This window comes from Pristiophorus japonicus, chromosome 9 (genome assembly GCF_044704955.1).
Source record: "Pristiophorus japonicus isolate sPriJap1 chromosome 9, sPriJap1.hap1, whole genome shotgun sequence".
Classification (NCBI taxonomy): domain Eukaryota; kingdom Metazoa; phylum Chordata; class Chondrichthyes; family Pristiophoridae; genus Pristiophorus; species Pristiophorus japonicus.
The window spans coordinates 206,598,128-206,622,452 of NC_091985.1; the positions used below are offsets into that span (position 1 = coordinate 206,598,128).

At 44.8% G+C, this 24,325-nt stretch overlaps 1 protein-coding gene and 1 pseudogene across 1 annotated transcript in view; both read left to right on the forward strand.

The window, feature by feature from the left end:
- The window catches only part of LOC139273490 (zinc finger protein 850-like), a 298,805-nt pseudogene extending 281,361 nt beyond the window's left edge, over positions 1-17,444 (forward strand).
- LOC139274085 (zinc finger protein 585A-like) overlaps positions 1-24,325 on the forward strand; it is a 121,844-nt gene that overhangs the window by 4,398 nt on the left and 93,121 nt on the right. The gene's annotated exons all lie outside the window — the stretch shown is intronic.

The window sequence follows — 24,325 nt, forward strand, 5'->3', positions numbered from 1 at the left end:
AGTTGTTGATGCCAGTTCATTGGATATATTCAAGAGGGAGTTAGATGTGGCCCTTACGGCTAAAGAGATCAAGGGGTACGGAGAGAAAGCAGGAAAGGGGTACGGAGGGAATGATCAGCCATGATCTTATTGAATGGTGGTTTGGCTAGAAGGGCCGAATGTCCTACTCCTGCACCTATTTTCTATGTGAAGTGCCTTGGGACATTTTACTATGTTTAAGGCGCGATATAAATGCAATGTGTTGCTGATAACTGAAGATATTTCGAATTGTAATAACTCTCACTGGGGTACAGTTTCCTCTGGCACTGACTCTCACTGGGGTATAGTTTCCTCTGACACTGACTCTCACTGGGGTACAGTTCCTCTGATACAGTACTGTCTGTGCCCTGGGAGTGTTTGATGTGACAGTTTGGAGGAAGCTTTATCCTGAAACTGATCAGGAGCTGTGGGTGGAAAATTTTCAGTGAAGTGGCAGATCGTACTGCTGCTGAATTTGAATTGATAAGCTGCTCAGTGCGGTCGGGACGAACATCGAAATTTGCCCTGCGGCAGTGTAGAGGGAACTTTACTCTGTATCTAACCCATACTCCACCTAGTCTGTGGGAATTTAGTGTGGTTTTGAAATCAATTGCTAGGGTACATTGAGAGAAATTTATTCTGCTGCGGTGGGTGTCTAGGACGAGGGGGCATAACAGTAAAATCATAAAAACATAAGAAATAGGAGCAGGAGTAGGCCATACGGCCCCTCGAGCCTGCCCCGCCATTTAATACGATCACGGCTGATCTGATCATGAACTCAGGTGCACTTCCCTGTTCACTCCCCTTAACCCCTTATTCCCTTATCAGTTAAGAAACTTTCTAACTCTGTCTTAAATCTATTCAATTACCCAGCTTCCACAGCACTCTGAGACAGCGAATTCCACAGATTTACAACCGTCTGAGAGAAGAAATTTCTCCTCATCTCAGTTTTAAATGGGCGGCCCCTTATTCTAAGTTTATGCCGTCTAGTTCTAGTCTCCCCTATCGGTGGAAACATCCATTCTGCATCCACCTTGTCAAGCCCCCTCATAATCTTATACGTTTCGATAAGATCACCTCTTATTCTTCTGAATTCTAATGAGTAGAGGCCCAACCTACTCAACCTTTCCTCATAAGTCAACCCCTCATTTCCGGAATCAACCTAGTGAACCTTCTCTGAATTGCCTCCAAACCAGTATATCCTTTCGTAAATATGGAAACCAAAACTGCATGCAGTATTCCAGATGTGACCTCACCAATACTTTGTATAGCTGCAGCAAGACTTTCCTGCTTTTATACTCCATCCCCTTTGCAATAAAGGCCAAGATTCCTGATCACTTGCTGTACCTGCATACTAACCTTTTATGTTGCATGTACAAGTATCCCCAGGTCCCTCTGTACTGCAGCACTTCGCAATCTTTCTTCATTTGAATAATAACTTGCTCTTTGATTTTTTTTCTGCCAAAGTGCATGACTTCACACTTTCCAACATTATACTCTATCTGCCAAATTTTTGCCCACTCACTTATCCTGTCTATGTCCTTTTGCAGATTTTTTGTGTCCTCACACATTGCTTTTCCTCCCATCTTTGTATCGTCAGCAAACTTGGCTACGTTGCACTCGATCCCTTCTTCCAAGTTGTTAATATAGATTGTAAATAGTTGGGGTCGCAGCACTGATCACTAGTTACTGATTGCCAACCCGAGAATGAACCATTCAACTCGACTCTCTGTTTTCTGTTAGTTAGCCAATCCAATTGAAGTGTGGAACTTCCCACAATAAGCAATCGATGCTCGCCCATTGAATAATTTTGGGCCGGTTGTGATGTCTGCCCAATGACCCGTTGCTTGTTCCCTTGGATTGGATCTTTATTTGTTCCCTTTGGTTTGTTTTCAGCTTAATTGCTGGACCCACCACTCAAAGCACTTTGTCTGATCTGCCCCTGGGAATGAGCAGCCTCCTCCCTCATCTCCCACACTGCACCCACTCTCTTTCTCTTTCCCCCTTGGTTGTGTTCCACACTCTGGGCCCTGGCCCTTCCCCGGGGATTCTCAGTATGAACAGAGGGATGTGTGTTGAGACAGGATGTCGCAGCTTTCCACCTTTAAAGGGACAAGGAGAGGACCAGCTGGGCTGAATGGCCCTGCTTTATGACATCACTGCAGTGCCTGATGCTGTGCTCATTATGGGCTGGCAGTGTCTGATGGGACAGTGTAGAGGGAGAAAGACTTGGATTTATTTGTCGCCTTTCACGACCACCGGACCTCTCAAAGCGCTTTACAGCCAATGAAATACTTTTGGATTGTAGTCACTGTTGCAATAAGGGAGATTTACTCTGCATCTAACCCATGCTGTACCTGCCCTGGGAGTGTTTGATGGGACAGTTTAGAGGGTGCTTTACTCTGCATCTAACCCGTGCTGTACCTGTCCTGCAAGTATTTGATGGGACGGTATAGAGGGATCTTTACAATGTATCTAATCCGTGCTGTACCTGCCCTGGGTGTGTGTGATGTGACAGTTTAGAGGGAGCTTTACTCTGTATCTAACCCATGCAGTACCTGCCCTGGGGGTGTTTGATGAGACTGTAGAGGGAACTTTACAGTGTATTTAATCCATGCTGTACCTGCTCTTGGAATATTTGATGGGACAGTGTAAAGGGAGCTTTACTCTCTGCCTAACCTGTGCTGTACCGAGAGTTGGATGGGACAGTGTAGAGGGACCTTTACTTGTTTCTGATCCGTGCAATACCTGTTCTGGGAGTGTTTGGGGCTGTTTAGAGGGAACTAAACTCTGTATTTGACCCGTGCTATACCGGTCCTTTGATGGGACAGTGTAGAGGGAGCTTTATTCTGTATCTAATTTTGCTGTACCTGCCCTGGCATTGTTTTTCAGACAGTGCAGAGGGAGCTTTACTCTGTATCTAACCCGTGCTGTACCTGCCCTGGGAGCGTTTGATGGGATAATGTAGATGGAAATTTACTGTGTATCTAACCTGTGCTAACCGAGCAAGTTGTGAGCAAGACGCAAAGAATCTACAAAGGGATATAGATGGGCTAAGTGAGTGGGCAAAAAATGAGCAGATGGAGTATAATGCGTAAAATGTGAGGTTATCCACTTTGGTCAGAAAAATAAAAAAGCAAATTATTATTTTAAATGGGGAGAGATTGCAAAATGTGGTGGTACAGAGGGATCTGGGGGTCCTTGTACATTAAACACAAAAAGTTAGTATGCAGGTACAGCAAGTAATTAGGAAGGCAAATTGAATGTTGTCCTTTATTGCAAGGGGGATGGAGTATAAAAGTAAGAAAGTCCTTCTACAACGGTACAGGGCATTGGTAAGACCACTCCTGGAGTACTGCGTACAGTTTTGGTCTCCTTATTTAAGGAGGGGTCATTCTGTATGGCTATACTTGCACTAGAGGTAGTTCAGAGAAGGTTCCCGAGGTTGATTGCTGAGATGAAGGGGTTGTCATATGAAGGAAGGTGAAGTAGGTTGGGCTTATACACATTGGAGTTTAGAAGACTTCGAGATGATCTTATTGAAATGTATAAGATTCTAAGGGGGCTTGACAGGGTAGATGCAGAGAGGATGTTTCTCCTCGTTGGGGAATCTAGAACTTGGTGGCATATTTTCAGAATAAGAGGTCACCTGTTTAAAACTGAAATGAGGAGGAATTTCTTATCTGAGGGTCGTGAATCTTTGGAATTCTCTACCTCAGAGAGCTGTGGAGGCTGGGTCATTGAATATATTTCAGGTGGGGATAGACAGATTTTTGAATGATAAGGGAGTCCAGGGTTATGGGAAGCGGGTAGGGAAGTGAAGTTCAGGCCAGGATCAGATCAGGCATGATCTTATTGAATGGTGGAGCAGGCTCGAGAGGCCAAATGGCTCTATTTCTTATGTTCTATACCTACCCTTTGAGTTTTTGATGGGACAGTGTAGAGGGAGGTTTACTCTGTATCTAATCCGTGTTGTACCTGCTCTGGGATTGCTTGAAGGGATAGTATAGACGGGGCTTTACTCTGTTTCTGACCCGTGCTGTACCTGGTCTGGGAGTGTTTGATGGGGCAGTGCAGAGGGAGCTTTACTCTGTATCTGACCTGTGCTGTACCTGCCAAGGCATTGTTTGATAGGAGAGTATAGAGGGAGCTTTACCCTCTGCCTAACCCATGCTTTACCTGCCCTTGGAGTGTTTGTTGGCCGGTGCAGAGGGAGCTTTACTCTGTATCTAACAGATAATGTACCTCCCCTGGGAGTGTTTGATAGTGGGAGTGTAGAGGGATTTTTACTCTGTATCTAACCTGTGCTGTACCTGCTGTGGCATTGTTTGATGGGTCAGTATAGATGGAGCTTTACTCTGTATCCAACCTGTGCTATGCCGGCCCTGGGAGTATTTGATGGGACAGTGAAGAGGGGGCATTACTGTGTATTAAGACCCGAGGTTGCAAGCCATCAGGTCCAGGGGACTTTTCCACCTTTCATCCCATTATTTGACACAGCCCTTTTTTTTGTCATAGTGATTGCTTTAAGTTCCTCCCTCGCTATAGCCCCTTGGACTGATACAAAATAATTGTTCAAAGTCTCTGCCATTTCCCTGTTCTCCATTATTAATTCCCCAGTCTCATCCTCTAAGGACCAACGTTTACTTTAGCTACCCTATCCTTTTTACATACCTGTAGAAGCTTACTATCTTTTTTTATTGCTTGCTAGTTTACTCTCATAATCTATCTTCCCTCTCTTTATTATTTCTTTAGTCATCATTTGCTGTTTTTTTTTAATTTGCCACTGCTGTGGCCTCCCACTAATCTTGGCCACTTTGTATGCCTTTGTTTTCAAATTGATACCATCCTTTACTTCCTCAGTTAGCCACGGATGGTTCTCCTCTCGCTTAAAGTTTTTCCTTCTCACTGAAATATATTTTTGTTGAGTTATGAAATATCTCCTTTATTGTCTTTCACTGCTTCTCAACCGTCTTGCACTTGAATCTATTTTCCCAGTCGACTTAAGCCAACTTTTTTTTATACGTTCAAGGGATGTGGGCGTCGCTAGCAGGGCCACCATTTATTGCCCATCCCTAATTGCCCTTCAGAAGATGGTGGTAAACCACCTTCATGAACTGCTGCAGTCCGTGTGGTGATGGTAGTGCCACAGTGCTGTTAGGGAGGGAGTTCCAGGAATTTGAGCTAGCGACAATAAAGGAATGGTGATATGCTTTCAAGTCAGGATGGTGTATGACTTGGAGGGGAACGTGGAGATGATGGTGTTCCCATGCGCTTGCTGCCCTTGTGCTTCTAGATGGTACAGGTCGCGGGTTTGGGAGGTGCTGCTGAAGAAGCCTTGGCGAGTTGTTGCAGTGCATCTTGTAGATGGTACACACTGCAGCCACGTTGTGCTGGTGGTGGAGGGAGTGGATGTTGAAGGTGGTGGATGGGATGGCAATCAAGCGGGCTGCTTTGTCCTGGATGGTGTCGAGCTTCTTGAGTGTTATTGGAGCTGCACTCATCCAGGCAAGTGGGGAGTATTCCATCACACTCCTGGCTTGTGCCTTGGTGGAAAGGCTTTGGGGAGTCAGGAGGTGAGACACTCGCCGTAGAATACACAGCCTCTGACCTGCTCTTGTTGCCACAGTGTTTATGTGGCTGGTCCAGTTAAGTTTCTGGTCAATGGTAACCCCCAGGATGTTGATGGTAGGGGATTCGGCTATAGTAATGCCATTGAATGTTAAGGGACGGTGGTTAGACTCTTGCTTGTTGGAGATAGCCATTGCCTGGCACTTGTGGTGTGAATGTTACTTGCCACTTATCAGCCCAAGCCTGAATGTTGTCCAGGTCTTGCTGTTTGCGGGCATGGACTGCTCCATTATCGGAGGAGTTTTGAATGCAACTGAACACTGTTCAGTCATCAGCAAACATCCCTAGTTCTGTTTTCATATCTTTGTAGTCGTTTTTATTTAGAATCAGAACACTGGTTTGAGATCTGACTTTCTCACCCTCCAACTGAATTTGAAATTCAACCATGTTATGTTCAGTTTTTCCGAGAGGATCCTTTACTTTGAGATCATTTATTAATCCTGTCTCATTACACCACCAGATCTAAGATAGCCTGCTCCCTGGTTGGTTCCGCAACATACTGTTCAAGGAGACCATCCTAGAAACTCTATAAACTCTTCCTCAAGGCTACCTTGGCCAATTTGATTTGTCCAATCAATATGAAGATTAAAATCGCCCATGATTATTGCCATACCTTTCTTACAAGCCTCCATTGTTTCTTGATTTATACTCCGTAGCTACTGTTAGGGGGCCTATAGATTACGCCCACCAGTGACTTCTTCCCCTTATTATTTCTTATCTTCACTCAAACTGATTCTACATCTTGAGCTTCTGAGCCAATATAATTTCTCACTACTGCACTGATCTCATCATTTGTTAACAGAGCTACCCACCTTTTCCTTTCTGTCTATCCTTCTGAATTGTTAAATACCCCTGAATATTTAGTTCCCAGCCTTGGTCACCTTGCAACCACGTCTCTGTATTGGCTATCAGATCATACCCATTTGTATCTATTTGTGCCATCAACTCATCTATCTTGTTACGAATGCTGCGTGCATTCAGATAATGAGCTTTTAATTTTGTCTTTTTACCATTTTTCCCTGCTTTGACCCTACTTTCTGTTACACTCTTAATTTTATACATTCTGTCCCTTCCTGTTACACTCTGGTTATCATTTCCCCCACCACTACCCTGTTCTATTGCCTTCTCCTTGCTCTTTGACTTTTTAAATTGCCGCTCATCTGAACCTACCCCCCCCCCCCCCATTATTTAGTTTAAAGGCCTCTTTACAGCCCTAGTTATTCACTTCACCAGGACACTAGCACAAGCCTCCTTCAAGTGAAGCCCGTCCCAACGGAACAGCTCCCTCTTGTCCCAGTACTGGTGCCAGTGCCCCATGAATCGAAACCCATTTCTCCCACACCAGTCTTTGAGCCACGTGTTCATCCCTCTGATCTTATTTACCCTATGCACATTTGCTCGTGGCTCAAGTAGTAATCCAGAGATTATTGTCTTAGTGGTTCAGCTTTTTAATTTAGCCCCTAGCTGCTCAAAATCCCTCAGCAGAACCTCTTTCTTTGTTCTACCTATGTCATTGATACCTACATGGACCACGGCAACTGGATCTTCCCCCTCCCACTCCAAGTTCCTCTCCAGCCCAGAGGACAGGTCCTTAACCCTAGCACCAGGCAGGCAACACAGTCTTCGGGACTCAGGCACATGGCTGTGTAGATTCTGGATTCTTTTTCCTTCAATCTGTTTCAGCGAATACACTGAGGCGAACACCAAAGCAGTTTATAACAAAGCAGTCTTTATTAATTGTTTCACCGGCCGGGACTTATCAGAATGAAGGAACGCTCTCCCTCAGAGTGCGCCCACTTCCCTCGGACAAGCCACGTTACAATGTAGGGTCGCAACGGTTATACACTTTCAGTACGTGATACAATTGAGAGACATTCAGTTCACCCTATCCTTTGTGATCCCTCCTTCCCTTTGTCCACTCATTAGCCGATACCTGGCCTTCTTTGCCCAATTAAATACAGGCAAGTGGTTACAGCAACTGTTTTTTACAAAGAGCTTTCTCACACATTGCACAAAGAGCTTTCTCACACATTGTTTGTAAATGTTACAATTTTACTGGCGTGACTAGTAACTTAGACCTTGAGCAAGTCTGTTAATTGTGCTGATGTAATATTTGCAGTCTGACATTCTTTTAGTTATTTTCCATTATTCCTTTGTTCACTTCACTGTCTCTATTGCTTATACATTTTCAAACCTTCACATTCCCCCCTTTTATCATTCCATGATAACCCTGGTGACTATTCCAGGAGTATCGCATTCAGCCGTTCGCACTCTCTTTCCTGATGCTCCTTGTCGAGTAGGTCTTTAGTTTGCTGAATCATAACCCGGGAGCCCCTGGCCACAAGAGGGTTTGCTAACCTTGCCATTATGACTTTACAACAAAGGTTAAAGCAACCAATAATCAAGCAACAGGTAATTATTACTACGATGAGAATAATCGCTCCATGCATTAGATACGATCCCCAGGATCCACCTAACAGCCAATCAAACCAGCCTACTCCTCCTGCAGGGGTGGATAACTTCTTTACCTCCCTTCTTATGTGATCAGCGAGATTGGTTATGTTTTCTGAATTATCGGGGATGTAAGTGCAACATTCAGATCCTATCAGGGCACATGTTCCCCCTTTCTCAGCTAACAGATAATCGAGGGCCATTCGGTTTTGTAATGCCACGGTCCGTATGGCTACCATTTTGGCCGTGATGTCCTCCAGAGCTTCAGCAGTATAGTTAGCTATCTGTTCCAATACCCTCTCTAGGTTCTGTACTTCATCCATGGTGCGTCCTATCCCGAATGGGAACACCATGATCCCAAAGAAACTCTCGACGGGGGTGAGGGCTCGCCTGTGTCGGCTGGAGGCATGTACTTCCGCCAGGGTACGTGTTTGCCGCACAAATGGCACAATATATCCCAGATAGCAGGACCCTGTCCATCGCCTAGGCAAGCAGGGATATGCCCTATGCCCACACACAAAATACGTGCCGTTATACGCTGCCTTCTGATATATTGTGTTGGGGTCCCAAGACTGGGCCCACAGACCTCCACCTGTTTTATTCGGAAGGTGAGAGAGGATAGTGACTCGTACACCTGTTGTGATGTTGAGGCTGTGTGGGCAATCGCTGTACCCTATGATATTTTGGGTTAAATATATGTTCCCGGTTGGCCTCCCGATCCCCGAGGTATTGGTCAGGACTAAGAATGGGGGTTCCTTTTTACGGTCATAGGGTGGTTGGTACTATCCCTGGAACGTTTGACTAATGGGGTACCCAGCACTCTCCCACTTGGTGACGTCCCCGTGGTTGTCCACACGGTAACGGTATGAGGCTCCTCCTGCCCTCCGTGATCCCTCTCTTGACCCGCCTTTCATCTTTCGTAGTTGCATTGGCCCCCCTCCTCTCATGCTAGTCTGGCTCAGAAGCCACTTGACAGTGTCAGTTAGGGTCAGTGGAACGGGGCGTAAAGGAATAAGACATATACAAAAAGGTGTTTACATGGAGCTCTCGCTTCAGTCTCCCCTCCCATGCGCTGCACCTGTCGTACACCAACGTCACTATACAGACTGTGGCACACAGACACAGTTTCATCTTATCGCTCTAGGTTAACAATTACTCGGGAACAAAATGTTTCTTGTAGTGTCTCTATGGACAAGGATAAATAGTCCGAATATTTTGCTGATTCAAAGAGTTCGGTTTTCTCGCCTCTCTTCTCAGTTCACCGTCGGTGTAGCTCGTTGTCTATCACTACGGGTAGGAGTTCAAACTGTTCTCCTCGGGACCCACTTGGTTAGTCGGGACGCTCCTAGGAAGGACCTTATTCAGCTATGGAGAAGAGGAAGTCTGGAACAGAAACAGGGGTTAGGACAACCAGTAAAATAGGTTCGTTATGGGGTGACAAGTTTACAGTGGTGCAGGTGAACCCAGGTGCTCCTCCCCTTAACCTTGGCGGCGGTGGGGGTGGTAAGCAACACCTGAAAAGGCCCCTCCCATCGAGGCTCCAATCCCTTTCGAATCCATTTCTTAATCAGGACATACTTCCCTGGTGCCACGAGAAACGATTCAGGTAAGACTGGGAGGTCGAGGTGAGCATCTCGAACCTGGTTGTGGGCTATTCGCAGAGCCTGAGTCAGGGAAAGAACATAGGTGGTCATTTCCTCAGTCATGTGGTGGAATTGGACAGTGGAGGGGACATTCTGATTCCATGAGGTCCTAAGGGGCCTACCATAAATGACCTCCGCAGGGGTCAGTCTAGCCTTGCCGGTGGGAGTAGTTCGGATCTGGAATAGGGCTATGGGAAGGAGTTTAAGCCAATTGAGTCCGGTTGATGCTACCAGTTTTGCAAGCTTGGTTTTAAGAGTTTGATTAGCACGTTCAACTAATCCCGCAGCTTGGGGTCGGTAGGCACAATGCAGTTGCTGGTTAATGCGCTTCTGGGAACAGAATTCTTTGTTAACTTGGCCAATAAAGTGAGGGCCATTATCAGAACTCAGTCGAGCTGGGATACCATATCTAGGAACAATTTCCCTCATTAACACTTTAACAACAGTTTGAGCCTTATTGTCCAGGGTAGGGTAAGCTTCGATCCATTTGCTAAACACATCTACTATTACTAACACATATTTGTAACACTGAACTCTTTGCAACTCAATGCAGTCCAACTGCAAGGTCTCAAAGGGACTTTCTGGTAGGGGCGTCTTACCCCAATCACAGAGGACTCCCTTCCCTGGATTATGCTGTTGGCAAACAAGGCAGCGACTACAATGTTCTGGGCCAGCGCCTGGAGTCTAGGGTGCCACCAAATGGCCAAAAGCGTGTCACTTGTTGTCTTTGCTCCACAATGAGTAGCAAAGTGCATACATTCAATAACCCCTAGGGCCAACTCGTCAGACATGCAAGTCTGTTCCGCGGGAGTGGTCCAGAGTTTAGAGACATTGTCATAAGTACATCCATAATCTTTCCACAACAGTTTATCTTTTTCAGGAGCGTCCTCCTGTGCTTTAATGACATCTTGGATAGTTAGCATTGGTTTTTCCGAGGCTAACTTATCCTTTGCAAGGTTTTAGTCTGACTCATCTTTTATCCATGCATGTCGAGGTCACTCCGTGAAATTGGAGGTCAGGGTTAGGTTGGGTTTATGGATTCCCTAAGTGGGGTACATTGGCTCTTTTGCCACAGGTGATGGTGCTATGGCTGTGCACTGTACTATCTGTATCTGTCTAGTCCTGTTTTTTTAAATCTCTTTCAGCTTATTTATCTTAGCCTTTTAACTCTTGAATTTGTTTTGTTTGAGTATCTATTTCTTTATTGTATCAGGCAAGTATTATTACATAAGCTAGTTCTACTTTATTCTGACTATCCCACCATTTCCTTTATCTGTCAGGTGAGTCTTTATTCTATTAAGAAATCCAAATTAATAATGTTCAGTATAAAACGGCTGTCAATGGAAAGGGTTAATTCCTTTACGGGTTTGTAAGACGAGCTGATGTAATTACGTGACTTCACGTAATCATCTGGAAAAAAAAGTCTTTGTGCCTTCAAAACTTGCTTAGAAATTAGGAATCCGTTAAACAGCAGAAATCATTAGTAAAGCCGTCATAATAAAAGTCTTCTCATCAGGAATGGCAGTATTTTAGATTAAACTCCAATTTTTTTAACTCCTAATTCAAGTACTTGCCAAAGATTTTTTTTTAAATTGATTTAAAACGAGACCACACATTTTTAATAGCATTTGTTTAATTCAATTTCGTCATCAGCCTCGGTCAATGCAAAGCCAACCATTTGACTACGTAGTCTATCAATACCTTTCTCAGAGGTCCCAGTGGATCTCTTAGTACGTTTCTCGTGCGCGCATTTTTTTTAAGACGTCTACGGTTTTAACATGTCCTCCTTCTGTCAATGAGAATCCTAATTTAGTGGCGTTTTCCTGCCAACTTGACCGAAGTGATGCATCTTTTCAAACTGCAGTGGAACTTTCTCATAATTTAAAATCATTGTCAATGGAGAGTGTCTTTTACCTCTTCCAAAAAATTTTCAATTAAGCTAATATCTTTTTCACGGCAAATATCAGCTAGTATTTAGTAAGTTATGTCCTTTTCCATCTCAGAACACTTTTTTTTCCTTTCAGCATCTATTTAGTAAGTTACGTCTTTTTTTTTAAAGATCTCCTTTCTTCAAATTAGGTTTTGTATTTGTTTTCTTTCAAGGTTGCGTCTTTTTTTTCCGTCTTTTCCATAACTAGAGGGAAGATTGGCACGTAGGCTGAGAGAGCTGCTTTTCGTTATCTCAATTGTACCAGTTCAAGGTCGTTACCATGTCTCTTCGAAACTGCTAAAGCTTGCTGTTTTTAGCATTTTTCAAAAGTCCCTTTTACACCTTCGCAGATAGCTCGCCACTCGCCCAGGAGTTTGACCTGATCCCTGAAGGTAGTTCTAGATTGTTTCCAAATCTTTTAGTTTTATATCTCCTATTTTCTTTAAGAGATCAGATTTAATATAATAAATTTTTTTTTGAATCCACCTCAGTATTTTGCTGTGCTTTCTCTGATTATCTCAAAATCCCAATTCAAACTTTGTAATTTCAATCTTTATTTAAAAATTTTTTTTTGAGCTTAGAAACTTTTTTTAAAAAAAAGGCATTCTAATTCCGAGACTAAATTTATGTCTTTCAATCCAATGTAATCAATCATTGCATGTTTTCTTTCGACAAGTAAGTGAGCGTGTCAAATAAATTATTTTTTTTTAACCACCGGGACCATGTATTTTTTTATCTTTTACTCAACAAACCTATCCTTTGTGCATTTCCTAGCTCCGTAACTTATCATCCGAATATATCCACACCTGCATTCCTAACTTAAAATGTAATTCAATAAGGTTCACACTCTTAAACTTCCCACATATAGGACACTACGAAGGGTTAAAAAAACTTTCACTCTGTTTGAAAAAGTGGGTGGAGCTAAAACAAACCACAACTCCCCGGTTTCCCAAACAGGCTTTCATTCTGCAATCAAAATCACACAAGCACTTCTCATTTAAAACAGACGTTCACAAAAGTCTCTCTTCTTTCCTATTAATTGTTTTGGCCGGCTCTATTTTTGGATCCATGATCTTTCAGGGAATTCGTAGTTTTATCTAAATTACCCATCCTCGCGTCGCCCCGCGTAGGATCAAGGTCCTAATTAGTCCCGATTGTCCCCGCGTCGCCCTGCGGTGGTTTAGGTTATCTTATCCAGAGCCTAGGCGGACCAAGTGATATACAAGATCGACGCCGTACCTGGAATAAGTACAATTTTAAATTTACACAGTCCCACGGCTAAATTTTACGTAATTCCCTAACCTCCGCGTCGCCACGCAATTGTCTATCCCTCCGCGTCGCCGCGCGGTTTTCCTGTTCGCGTCGCTGCGCGATAAGCCTTACTTAATTTGGTCTAGGTTCCAGATTTACCTATCCTAAGCCTTACTTAATTTGTTCTAGGTTCCAGATTTCCCTATCCTTCTGCGTTGCCGCGAGATTTCCCTAACCTTCCCTATTCTAAGTTTAGAAGGTATTCACCAGATTGTCCTGGATCTCATTCAGAACGCTACCTGAGAACCAGCGGGTGACCAAACTTTCCTCAGACTTTTGAAATCGAAGGAAACTGGAGTGGTATTTAAAGTATACTCACTCCAGTGGCCATTTTCCTCCCGTCTCGTCCAAGGCTAGTCTGGCTCTTAATTTGCAAGTTTTTAGCAGTCGTCTGTTGAGATCCCACTTCTGACACCAAATGTAGATTCTGGATTCTTTTTCCTTCAATCTGTTTCAGCGAATACACTGAGGCGAACACCAAAGCAGCTTATAACAAAGCAGTCTTTATTAATTGTTTCACCGACCGGGACTTATCAGAACGAAGGAATGCTCTCCCTCAGAGTGCGCCCACTTCCCTCGGACAAGCCACGTTACAATGTAGGGTCGCAACGGTTATACACTTTCAGTACGTGATACAATTGAGAGACATTCAGTTCACCCTATCCTTTGTGATCCCTCCTTCCCTTTGTCCACTCATTAGCTGATACCTGGCCTTTCTTGCCCAATTAAATACGGGCAAGTGGTTACAGCAACTGTTTTTCCACAAAGAGCTTTCTCACACATTGCTTGTAAATGTTACAATTTTACTGGCGTGACTAGTAACTTAGACCTTGAGCAAGTCTGTTAATTCTGCTGATGTTGTAATATTTGCAGTCCGACATTCTTTTAGTTATTTTCCATTATTCCTTTGTTCACTTCACTGTCTCTATTGCTTATACATTTTCACACATTCACAGCTGCAGAAAACAGTATCTATCTCCGAAACTATACTGTTTCCTACCACTGCAGCATTTCTTTTTACTCCCCCCACTTGAATGGCCTCCTGTACCAAGGCATTCGCTCATAGTCACACCCTCCTGTCCCTAACCATGACCAAATTTGAATTAATTAATCTAAGGGGTGTGACTGCCTCCTGGAACACAGGGTCCAGGTAACTCTCCCCCTCCCTGATGTGTCGCAGTGTCTGCAACTCGGACTCCAGCTCATCAACGCAGAGCCGAAGTTCCTCGAGCAGCCAACACTTACTGCAAATGTGGTCATCGTGGACCTCAATGGGGTCAACCAGCTCCCACATGCAGCAGCAGTAACACATCGCCTGCCCTGCCATCTCTAATGTATTTAATTAATTAAGTTTTCACGTTTTGAAAGTTTAGATTTTTAATCCCAGCTCTTAATTTAAACCAATGCCCAAGAAAAGAGAGAAAAACTGACCAACCAATCATTTCCCTGCTTTGCTGTGACATCACATTTTGAATCTTTTTACTTCTTATCCTCCCAGGTCACTTGGTGCTGTTTCGGCTGTCTGCTCGGCTGACTCACGCCCTTTGTAGGCTTACCGCTGCTCCCACTCTCGCGCCCTTTCCGAAGTCCCGCTGCTCGGCTGACTCACGCCTATTATAGGCTTGCCACTGCTCCCACTCGTGCCCTTTCCGAAGGGATGGGGGCAAGTAGGTTTTTCCCCTCGTGTTGGTTCTCTCACCACCTACTGCAGGCCCAGTCTCGTAGCTATGTCCTTCAGGACTCGGCTGGCTCGGTCAGTAGTGGTGCTACCGAGCCAGTACTGATGGACATTGAAGTCCCCCACCCAGAGTACATTCTGTGCACCTTGCTACTCTGTGCTTCTTCCAAGTGGTGTTCAACATGGAGGAGTACTGTATCATTAGCTGAGGGAGGGCGGTAGGTGGGAATCAGCAGGAGGTTTCCTTGCCTATGCTTGACCTGAAGCCAGGAGACTTCATGGGGTCCGGAATCTATGTTGAGGACTCTCAGGGCCACACCCTCCTGACTGTTTCCTACTGTGCCGCCACCGGTGGGACAGGACATACTCAGGGATGGTGATGGAGGAGTCTGGGACATTGGCTGAAAGGTATGATTCTGTGAGTATGACTATGTCAGGCTGTTGCTTGACTAGTCTGGGCCGTCTCTTCCAATGTTGGCACAAGTCCCCAGATGTTGATGAGAAAGACTGGGCTGGGTGGGCCGTTGTCGGGTCCGTAGCCGGTGCGGAGGTCGATGCCAGGTGGTCCGTCCGGTTTTATTCTTATTGTTTTTCGTAGCGGTGGATCAATTGATGAATCAATATGATCTTTTGAATGGCGGAGCAGGCTCGAGGGGCCAAATGGCCTACTCCTGCTTCTAATTCTTGTGCTTATTCCCGAGCCCAGATCCTCTCTCTATATTAAGAGCAATGGTCCCAACACTGACCCTGGAGGACACCACTATTTACATCCCTCCAGTCTGAAGAACATCCATTCCACTACTCTCTGTTTTCTGCCCTTTACCCAACTTCCTCTCCGCGCGGCCCCACTCCCTTTAATACTGTGAGCCTTAATTTGATCAACAAGCCTCCTGTCCGGCACCTTATCAAACACCTTTTGACAATCCATCTACACAACATCCACTGCATTTCCTTTCTCACTGCACTGTTATTTCCTGCAATAATCCCTGCTGTCTGTCCTGAATCAATCCATTTCACTACCAAATGTTGCAACGTTTACTTCTGTAGCCAGAATCCCCCGCGCAGGGGTAAAGTGCTCTATCAATGACACCAGGAGCCCAGACACGGGACCGGGCTGTGCTCTGAGCAGGCGCAGTGCCAGTGGTGGAGGTGGTCTGAGGCGGAAGAGACGTTCCACGAGTCGGTAGGAACTTGTGTGCTCAGTGGAGGAATTAGACCCCTGGGTGGGCTTGGGCAGCTTCATAAACACCTGGTGTAGGCCCCAGGTCCCGAATATGAGCCCGCAGGCCCCATGTTTGACCCGCGGTGATAGACCCGACTGCTCGGGGTAACTAGCCAAATTCTTGGACAGGATCAGGGCGCCTGCGCGGCCATCTTGGTACAGGAGCAGAGGGCGGGCGGGGCTTTAGGGTCCCAGTGACCAGGAGAGAAAATCATTCCTCATTTATGCTCAGTCTGCACAGGCTGGATGTAGAACTGAAGCCAACCAGAGAAGAGGGAGTGAGAGAATTGCAGATGGAAGAAAGAAATGATGGAGGTGGTGCGATAAGTTTGGATTTCAGCACAGGGTGGAGGGAGAGTGTGTGGGATGGGAATTTACAGCTTTGGGGGAACAAGCGAGGAAAGAATGTTCCATACAAAGTAGGATTGTCAATTTCTATCCTGCACTTCCAGTGCTAACTTTCGTAAACACCTTTGACAGGATATTAGAAGAGGAGGATTTACAGACAGGAAACTCGAACCAATTATATCAAGACCTGACAAAGTCACTCGCTTCACTTGACTATCATCGGCCTTTGAATGTGAAAGGAGAAACGTTTGTCTGCTCTGTCTGTGGGAAAAGATTTCAAACATCAGTGTGACTGGAAAAGCACCGAGACACACACACCCGAGTGAGAGTGTTCCAGTGCACTGATTGTGGAAAGAGCTTCAACCAGTTACACAGCCTGAAAAAACATCACACCATTCACAGCGGGGAGAAACCGTACACGTGTTCTGTGTGTGGACGAGGACACCTGGACAGACACAAGGACACCTGCACCATGGAGAATCCGTGGAAATGTGGAGACTGTGGGAGGGATTCAATTGCCCGTCTGCGCTGGAAACTCATTGACGCAGTCACACCGGGGAGAGGCCGTTCACCTGCCCCGCGTGTGGGAAGGGATTCACTCGTTCATCCCACCTCACTGAACACCACCAAGTTCACACTGGGGAGAGGCCGTTCACCTGCCCCGTGTGTGGGAAGAAATTCACTGCATCTTCACACCTCATTGAACACAAGCGAGTTCACACTGGGGAGAGACCATTCATCTGTCCCGTATGTGGGAAACGGTTTGCTAAATCATCTCATCATCTGAGTCACCAGCGAGCTCACACAGGAGAGAGGCCATTCATCTGCTCTACGTGTGGAGAGGGATTCACTAATTAATTCGAGCTTCATGCTCACCAGCGTATTCATACCGGGGAGAGACCTTTTACCTGTTCTGTGTGTGGGAAGGCATTCACTCGTTCATCCCACCTCACTGAACACCAACTTGTTCACACCAGTAAGAGTTCTGACTGAAAAGAGCTATAAAAGCAGAAATGTTCTGATGAAACACCAACGCACTCACACCGGGGAGAGGCCGTTCATCTGCTCCGAGTGTGAGAAGGGCTTCACTCTTTCATCCAACCTGCTGACACACCAACGCATTCACACTGGGGAGAGGCCATTCATCTGCTCCGAGTGTGGGAAGGGCTTTACTAGTTTATCTACCCTGCTGACATAGAAACAGAGAAAATAGGTGCAAGAGTAGGTCATTCGGCCCTTCTAGCCTGCACCGCCATTCAATGAGTTCATGGCTGAACATGTAACTTCAGTACCCCATTCCTGCTTTCTCGCCATACCGCTTGATCCCCTTAGTAGTAAGGACTACATCTAACTCCTTTTTGAATATATTTCGTGAATTGGCCTCAACAACTTTCTGTGGTAGAGAATTCCACAGGTTCACCACTCTCTGGGTGAAGAAGTTTCTCCTCATCTCAGTCCTAAATGGCTTACCCCTTATCCTTAGACTGTGACGCCTGGTTCTGGACTTCCCCAACATTGTGAACATTCTTCCTGCATCTAACCTGTCTAAACCTGTAAATTCCTGGATTCTTTTACCTCAATCTGGTTCAGTAAAATTACTGAGTCGAATACCTCTTTGAACAAAGCAGTCTTTATTACCGGCCAGTAAGACCTATCAGACAGAAGATATATTCTCTGGATAGAGCGTACACACTCCCTACGGATAGGTGAAGTTACATCGTAAAGCGTTAACAGTTATACAGTTTTGAAATCAGATAACAAAATACAAATGGATTGACAGTCTAACTCAGCCACTCATTAGTCAATCTATATGAGATGTTTTTCTTGAAAGCTCAAGCATTGCCTCTAAATGTTCCAATCTAGTGGTGTGACTATTCATGTTACAATTAGATGTTATTGGCAGGATTAGTGACTTGAAACCTTGAGAAAGACTGTTAGCTATGCTGATGTTGCACTATTTGCAATCTGACATTCTCCCAGCTATTCTTCCATGGCTTATACATTTTCATATATCCCGTTTACTTTACTGTCCTTAATTCCATATATTCCGTTCAGATATCCACAAACCCATTAGAATTTTAAACGTTTCTATGAGGTCCCCTCTCATTCTTCTGAACTCCAGTGAATACAAGCCCAGTTGATCCAGTCTTTCTTGATAGGTCAGTCCCGCCATCCCGGGAATCAGTCTGGTGAACCTTCGCTGCACTCCCTCAATAGCAAGAATGTCCTTCCTCAGGTTAGGAGACCAAAACTGTACACAATACTCCAGGTGTGGCCTCACCAAGGCCCTGTACAACTGTAGCAACACCTCCCTGCCCCTGTACTCAAATCCCCTCGCTATGAAGGCCAACATGCCATTTGCTTTCTTAACCGCCTGCTGTACCTGCATGCCAACCTTCAATGACTGATGTACCATGACACCCAGGTCTCGTTGCACCTCCCTTTTTCCTAATCTGTCACCATTCAGATAATAGTCTGTCTCTCTGTTTTTACCACCAAAGTGGACAACCTCACATTTATCCACATTATACTTCATCTGCCATGCATTTGCCCACTCACCTAACCTATCCAAGTCACTCTGCAGCCTCATAGCATCCTCCTCGCAGCTCACAGTGCCACCTAACTTAGTATCATCTGCAAATTTGGAGATACTACATTTCATCCCCTCGTCTAAATCATTAATATACAGTGTAAACAGCTGGGGCCCCAGCACAGAACCTTGCGGTACCCCACTAGTCACCGCCTGCCATTCTGAAAAGTGCCCATTTACTCCTACTCTTTGCTTCTTGTCTGACAACCATTTCTCAACCCATGTCAGCACACTACCCCCAATCCCATGTGCTTTAACTTTGCACATTAATCTCTTGTGTGGAACCTTGTCGAAAGCCTTCTGAAAGTCCAAATATACCACATCAACTGGTTCTCCCTTGTCCACTCTACTGGAAACATCCTCAAAAAATTCCAGAAGATTTGTCAAGCATGATTTCCCTTTCACAAATCCATGCTGACTTGGACCTATCATGTCACCTCTTTCCAAATGCGCTGCTATGACATCCTTAATAATTGATTCCATCATTTTACCCACTACTGAGGTCAGGCTGACCGGTCTATAATTCCCTGTTTTCTCTCCCTCCTTTTTTAAAAAGTGGGGTTACATTGGCTACCCTCCACTCGATAGGAACTGATCCAGAGTCAATGGAATGTTGGAAAATGACTGTCAATGCATCCGCTATTTCCAAGGCCACCTCCTTAAGTACTCTGGGATGCAGTCCATCAGGCCCTGGGGATTTATCGGCCTTCAATCCCATCAATTTCGCTGACACATCGAGTTCACAAGTGACTGCAGAGGTTGGATTCTGCTGTTACTGTTGCCGTTAATCACATCCAGGACTCAACCATGTTCACTCGGACAGTTGGGGTTTGTTGTCCCTGGCATAATTAATCCCTATAACTGGGCTGGAGTTTTATTTTCTGGATATCATAGAATCATAGAATGGTTACAGCACAGAAGGAAGCCTTTCGGACCGTCGAGCCCGTGCCGGCTCTCTGCAAGAGTACTTCAGAGTACTAGTCCCACTCCCCGCCCTTTCCCCGTGGCCCTGCAAATGTTTTATTTCCGGTACTTATCCAATTCCCTTTTTGAAAGTCACGATTGAATCTGCCTCCACCACCCTTTAACGCAGTGCATTCCAGATCCTAACCACTCGCTGCTTTAAAAAAAAGTTTTTTCCCATGTCGCATTTGGTTCTTTTGCCAATCACCTTGAATCTGTGTCCTCTGGTTCTCAACCCTTCTGCCAATGGGAATATTTTCTCGCTACTCTGTCCAGACCCTTCATGATTTTATAGCACCTCTATCAAATCTCCTCTCAACCTTCTCTGATCTAAGAAGAACAACCCCAGCTTCACCTGTCTATCCATGTAACTGAAGTCCCTCATCCCTGGAATCATTCTTGTAAATCTTTTCTGCACCCTCTGTCAAACAACGATCAAATAAATCAGCTTTGTTTCCTACATACAGTGAGTCGATTCCTTGATTTCTCCAAGAGGAGACTAATTGATGTCCTGTTCCTTTTCTCCTTTGTATTTATAATGTGCCTTTCACGGCCTCTGTTTTAGTGATGTTGGTTGAGGGATAAATGTTAGCCAGGACACCGGAGAGATTTATTTTCTTTGAAATAACGTCATGCAATCTTTTAAGCCCACTTGAGAGGTCAGATGGTTCTGATTCTCAGAAGATCAAGATGTAGAATCAGTTTGGGTGGAGATAAGAAATAATAAGGGAAAGAAGTTGGTGGGAGTAGTCTATGGGCCCACTAACAATAGCTACACTGAAGGACAGCATATAAATCAAGAAATAATGGAGGCTTATAAGCAAGGTACTGCAATAAGCATAGATGATTTTAATCTTTATATTGATTAAACATATCAAATTGGAAAAGGTAGCCTTGAGGAAGAGTTCATAGAGTGTATTCGGGATGTTTTCTTAGAACAATACGCTGTGGAACCAACCAGGGAGCAGACTATTTTAGAATTGGTAATGTGTAATGAGATTGGGATTAATTCATGATCTCATAGTAAAGGATCCTCTTGGGAAGAGTGATCATAACATGGTAAAATTCCAAATTCGGTTTGAGGGTGAGAAACTTGGGTCTCAAAATAGTGCCCTGAAAAATAAAGGCAATTACAAAGGAAGGGTAAGACAGATAAGGAGTGGCAGACATTTAAGGAGATATTTCATAACTCAGCAAAGATATATTCCAATGAGAAAGAAAGACTCTAAGAAGGATGAACCATCCGTGGCTAACTAAGAAGTAAAGGATGGTATCAAATTGAAAACAAAGGCATATAATGTTGCGAAGATTAATGAAAGGCCAGAAGATTGGGAACTTTTTAGAAAATAGCAACGAAAACGGACGATGGAAAAAAAAGGGAATAGATTGAGAGTAAACTAGCAAGGTATATAAAAAGGAAGAGAGTAGCTAAGTTGGTCCCTTAGAAGATGAGATTGGGGAATTAATAATGGGAAACAGGGAAATGGCAGAGAATTTGAATAAATATTTTGTATCGGTCGTCACTGTAGAAGACACTGAAAGCATCTCAATAATTGATAATCAAGGGGCTATTGGGAGGGGAGAACTTAAAACAATCACTATCGCTAGGGAGAAAAGGTACTAGGCAAAGTAATGGGACTAAAGGTGGACAAGTCCCCTGGTCCTAATAGCCTGCATCCTAGGGTCTTAAAAGAAGTGGCTGCAGAGATGGTGGCCACATTGGTTGTAACCGACCAAAAATCCCTGGATTCTGGAGAGGTCCCAGAAGATTGGGAAGTAGCAAATGTAATTCCCCTATTTAAGAATGGAGGGAGGCAGAAAGCGGGGAACTGTAGACCAGTTAGACTAATATGTTAGTGGGAAAATGCTGGAGTCCATTATTTAGAAAATCATAATGCAGTCAAGCAGAGTCAGCATGGTTTTATGAAAGGGAAATCATGTTTGACAAATTTGATGGAATTCTTTGTGGATGTAACAAACAGGGTGGATAAAGGGGAATCAGTAGATGTCGTGTATTTGGATTTCCAGAAGACATTCGATAAGGTGCCACATAAAAGGTTACTGTGCAAGATAAGAGCTCACAGGATTTGGGGTAATATATTAGCATGGATAGAGGATTGGCTAACTAACAGCAAACAGAGAGTAGGGATAAATGGGTCATTTTCAGGCTGGCAAACTGTAACTAATATGGTGCCACAGGGATCAATGCAAGGGCCTCAACTATTTACAATCTATATTAATGATTTGGATGAAGGGACCGAGTGAATGTAGCTAAACTTGCTGATGATACTTAGAAACATAGAAAATAGGTGCAGGTCCCCTGCGGTCATCCCCCTGCAAAACAGATACACCGCTTTGGGTACTGTTGAGGGGAATGACTCATCAGGGGAGGGCAGCAGCAGCCAAGTTCATGGCACCGTGGCTGGCTCTGCTGCACAGGAGGGCAAGAAAAAGAGTGGGAGAGCGATAGTGATAGGGGATTCAATTGTGAGGGGAATAGATAGGCGTTTCTGCGGCCGCAACCGAGACTCCAGGATGGTATGTTGCCTCCCTGGTGCAAGGGTCAAGGATGTCTCGGAGCGGGTGCAGGACATTCTGAAATGGGAGGGAGAACAGCCAGTTGTCGTGGTGCACATTGGTACCAACGACATAGGCAAAAAAAGGGATGAGGTCCTACGAAATGAATTTAAGGAGCTAGGAGCTAAATTAAAAAGTAGGACCTCAAAAGTAGTAATCTCGGGATTGCTACCAGTGCCACGTGATAGTCAGAGTAGGAATCGCAGGATAGCGCAGATGAATACGTGGCTTGAGCAGTGGTGCAGCAGGGAGGGATTCAAATTCCTGGGGCATTGGGACCGGTTCTGGGGGAGGTGGGACCAGTACAAACCGGACGGTCTGCACCTGGGCAGGACTGGAACCAATGTCCTAGGGGGAGTGTTTGCTAGTGCTGTTGGGGAGGATTTAAACTAATATGGCAGGGGGATGGGAACCAATGCAGGGAGACAGAGGGAAACAAAAAGGAGCCAAAAGCAAAAGACAGAAAGGAGATGAGGAAAAGTGTAGGGCAGAGAAACCCAAGGCAAAGAACAAAAAGGGCCACTGTACAGCAAAATTCTAAAAGGACAAAGGGTGTTAATAAAACAAGCCTGAAGGCTTTGTGTCTTAATGCAAGGAGTATCCGCAATAAGGTGGATGAATTAATTGTGCAAATAGATGTTAACAAATATGATGTGATTGGGATTACGGAGACGTGGCTCCAGGATGATCAGGGCTGGGAACTCAACATTCAGGGGTATTCAACATTCAGGAAGGATAGAATAAAAGGAAAAGGAGGTGGGGTAGCATTGCTGGTTAAAGAGGAGATTAATGCAATAGTTAGGAAAGACATTAGCTTGGATGATGTGGAATCTATATGGGTAGAGCTGCAGAACACCAAAGGGCAAAAAACGTTAGTAGGAGTTGTGTACAGACCTCCAAACAGTAATAGGGATGTTGGGGAGGGCATCAAACAGGAAATTAGGGGTGCATGCAATAAAGGTGTAGCAGTTATAATGGGTGACTTTAATATGCACATAGATTGGGCTAGCCAAACTGGAAGCAATACGGTGGAGGAGGATTTCCTGGAGTGCATAAGGGATGGTTTTCTAGACCAATATGTTGAGGAACCAACTAGGGGGGAGGCCATCTTAGACTGGGTGTTGTGTAATGAGAGAGGATTAATTAGCAATCTCATTGTGCGAGGCCCCTTGGGGAAGAGTGACCATAATATGGTGGAATTCTGCATTAGGATGGAGAATGAAACAGTAATTTCAGAGACCATGGTCCAGAACTTAAAGAAGGGTAACTTTGAAGGTATGAGGCGTGAATTGGCTAGGATAGATTGGCGAATGATACTTAGGGGGTTGACTGTGGATGGGCAATGGCAGACATTTAGAGACCGCATGGATGAAGTACAACAATTGTACATTCCTGTCTGGCGTAAAAATAAAAAGGGGAAGGTGGCTCAACCGTGGCTATCTAGGGAAATCAGGGATAGTATTAAAGCCAAGGAAGTGGCATACAAATTGGCCAGAAATAGCAGCGAACCTGGGGACTGGGAGAAATTTAGAACTCAGCAGAGGAGGACAAAGGGTTTGATTAGGACAGGGAAAATGGAGTACGAGAAGAAGCTTGCAGGGAACATTAAGGCGGATTGCAAAAGTTTCTATAGGTATGTAAAGAGAAAAAGGTTGGTGAAGACAAACGTAGGTCCCCTGCAGTCAGAATCAGGGGAAGTCATAACGGGGAACAAAGAAATGGCGGATCAATTGAACAAGTACTTTGGTTCGGTATTCACTAAGGAGGATACAAACAACCTTCCGGATATAAAAGGGGTCAGAGGGTCTAGTAAGGAAGAGGAACTGAGGGAAATCTTTATTAGTCGGGAAATTGTGTTGGGGAAATTGATGGGATTGAAGGCAGATAAATCCCCAGGGCCTGATGGCCTGCATCCTAGAGTACTTAAGGAGGTGGCCTTGGAAATAGCGGATGCATTGACAGT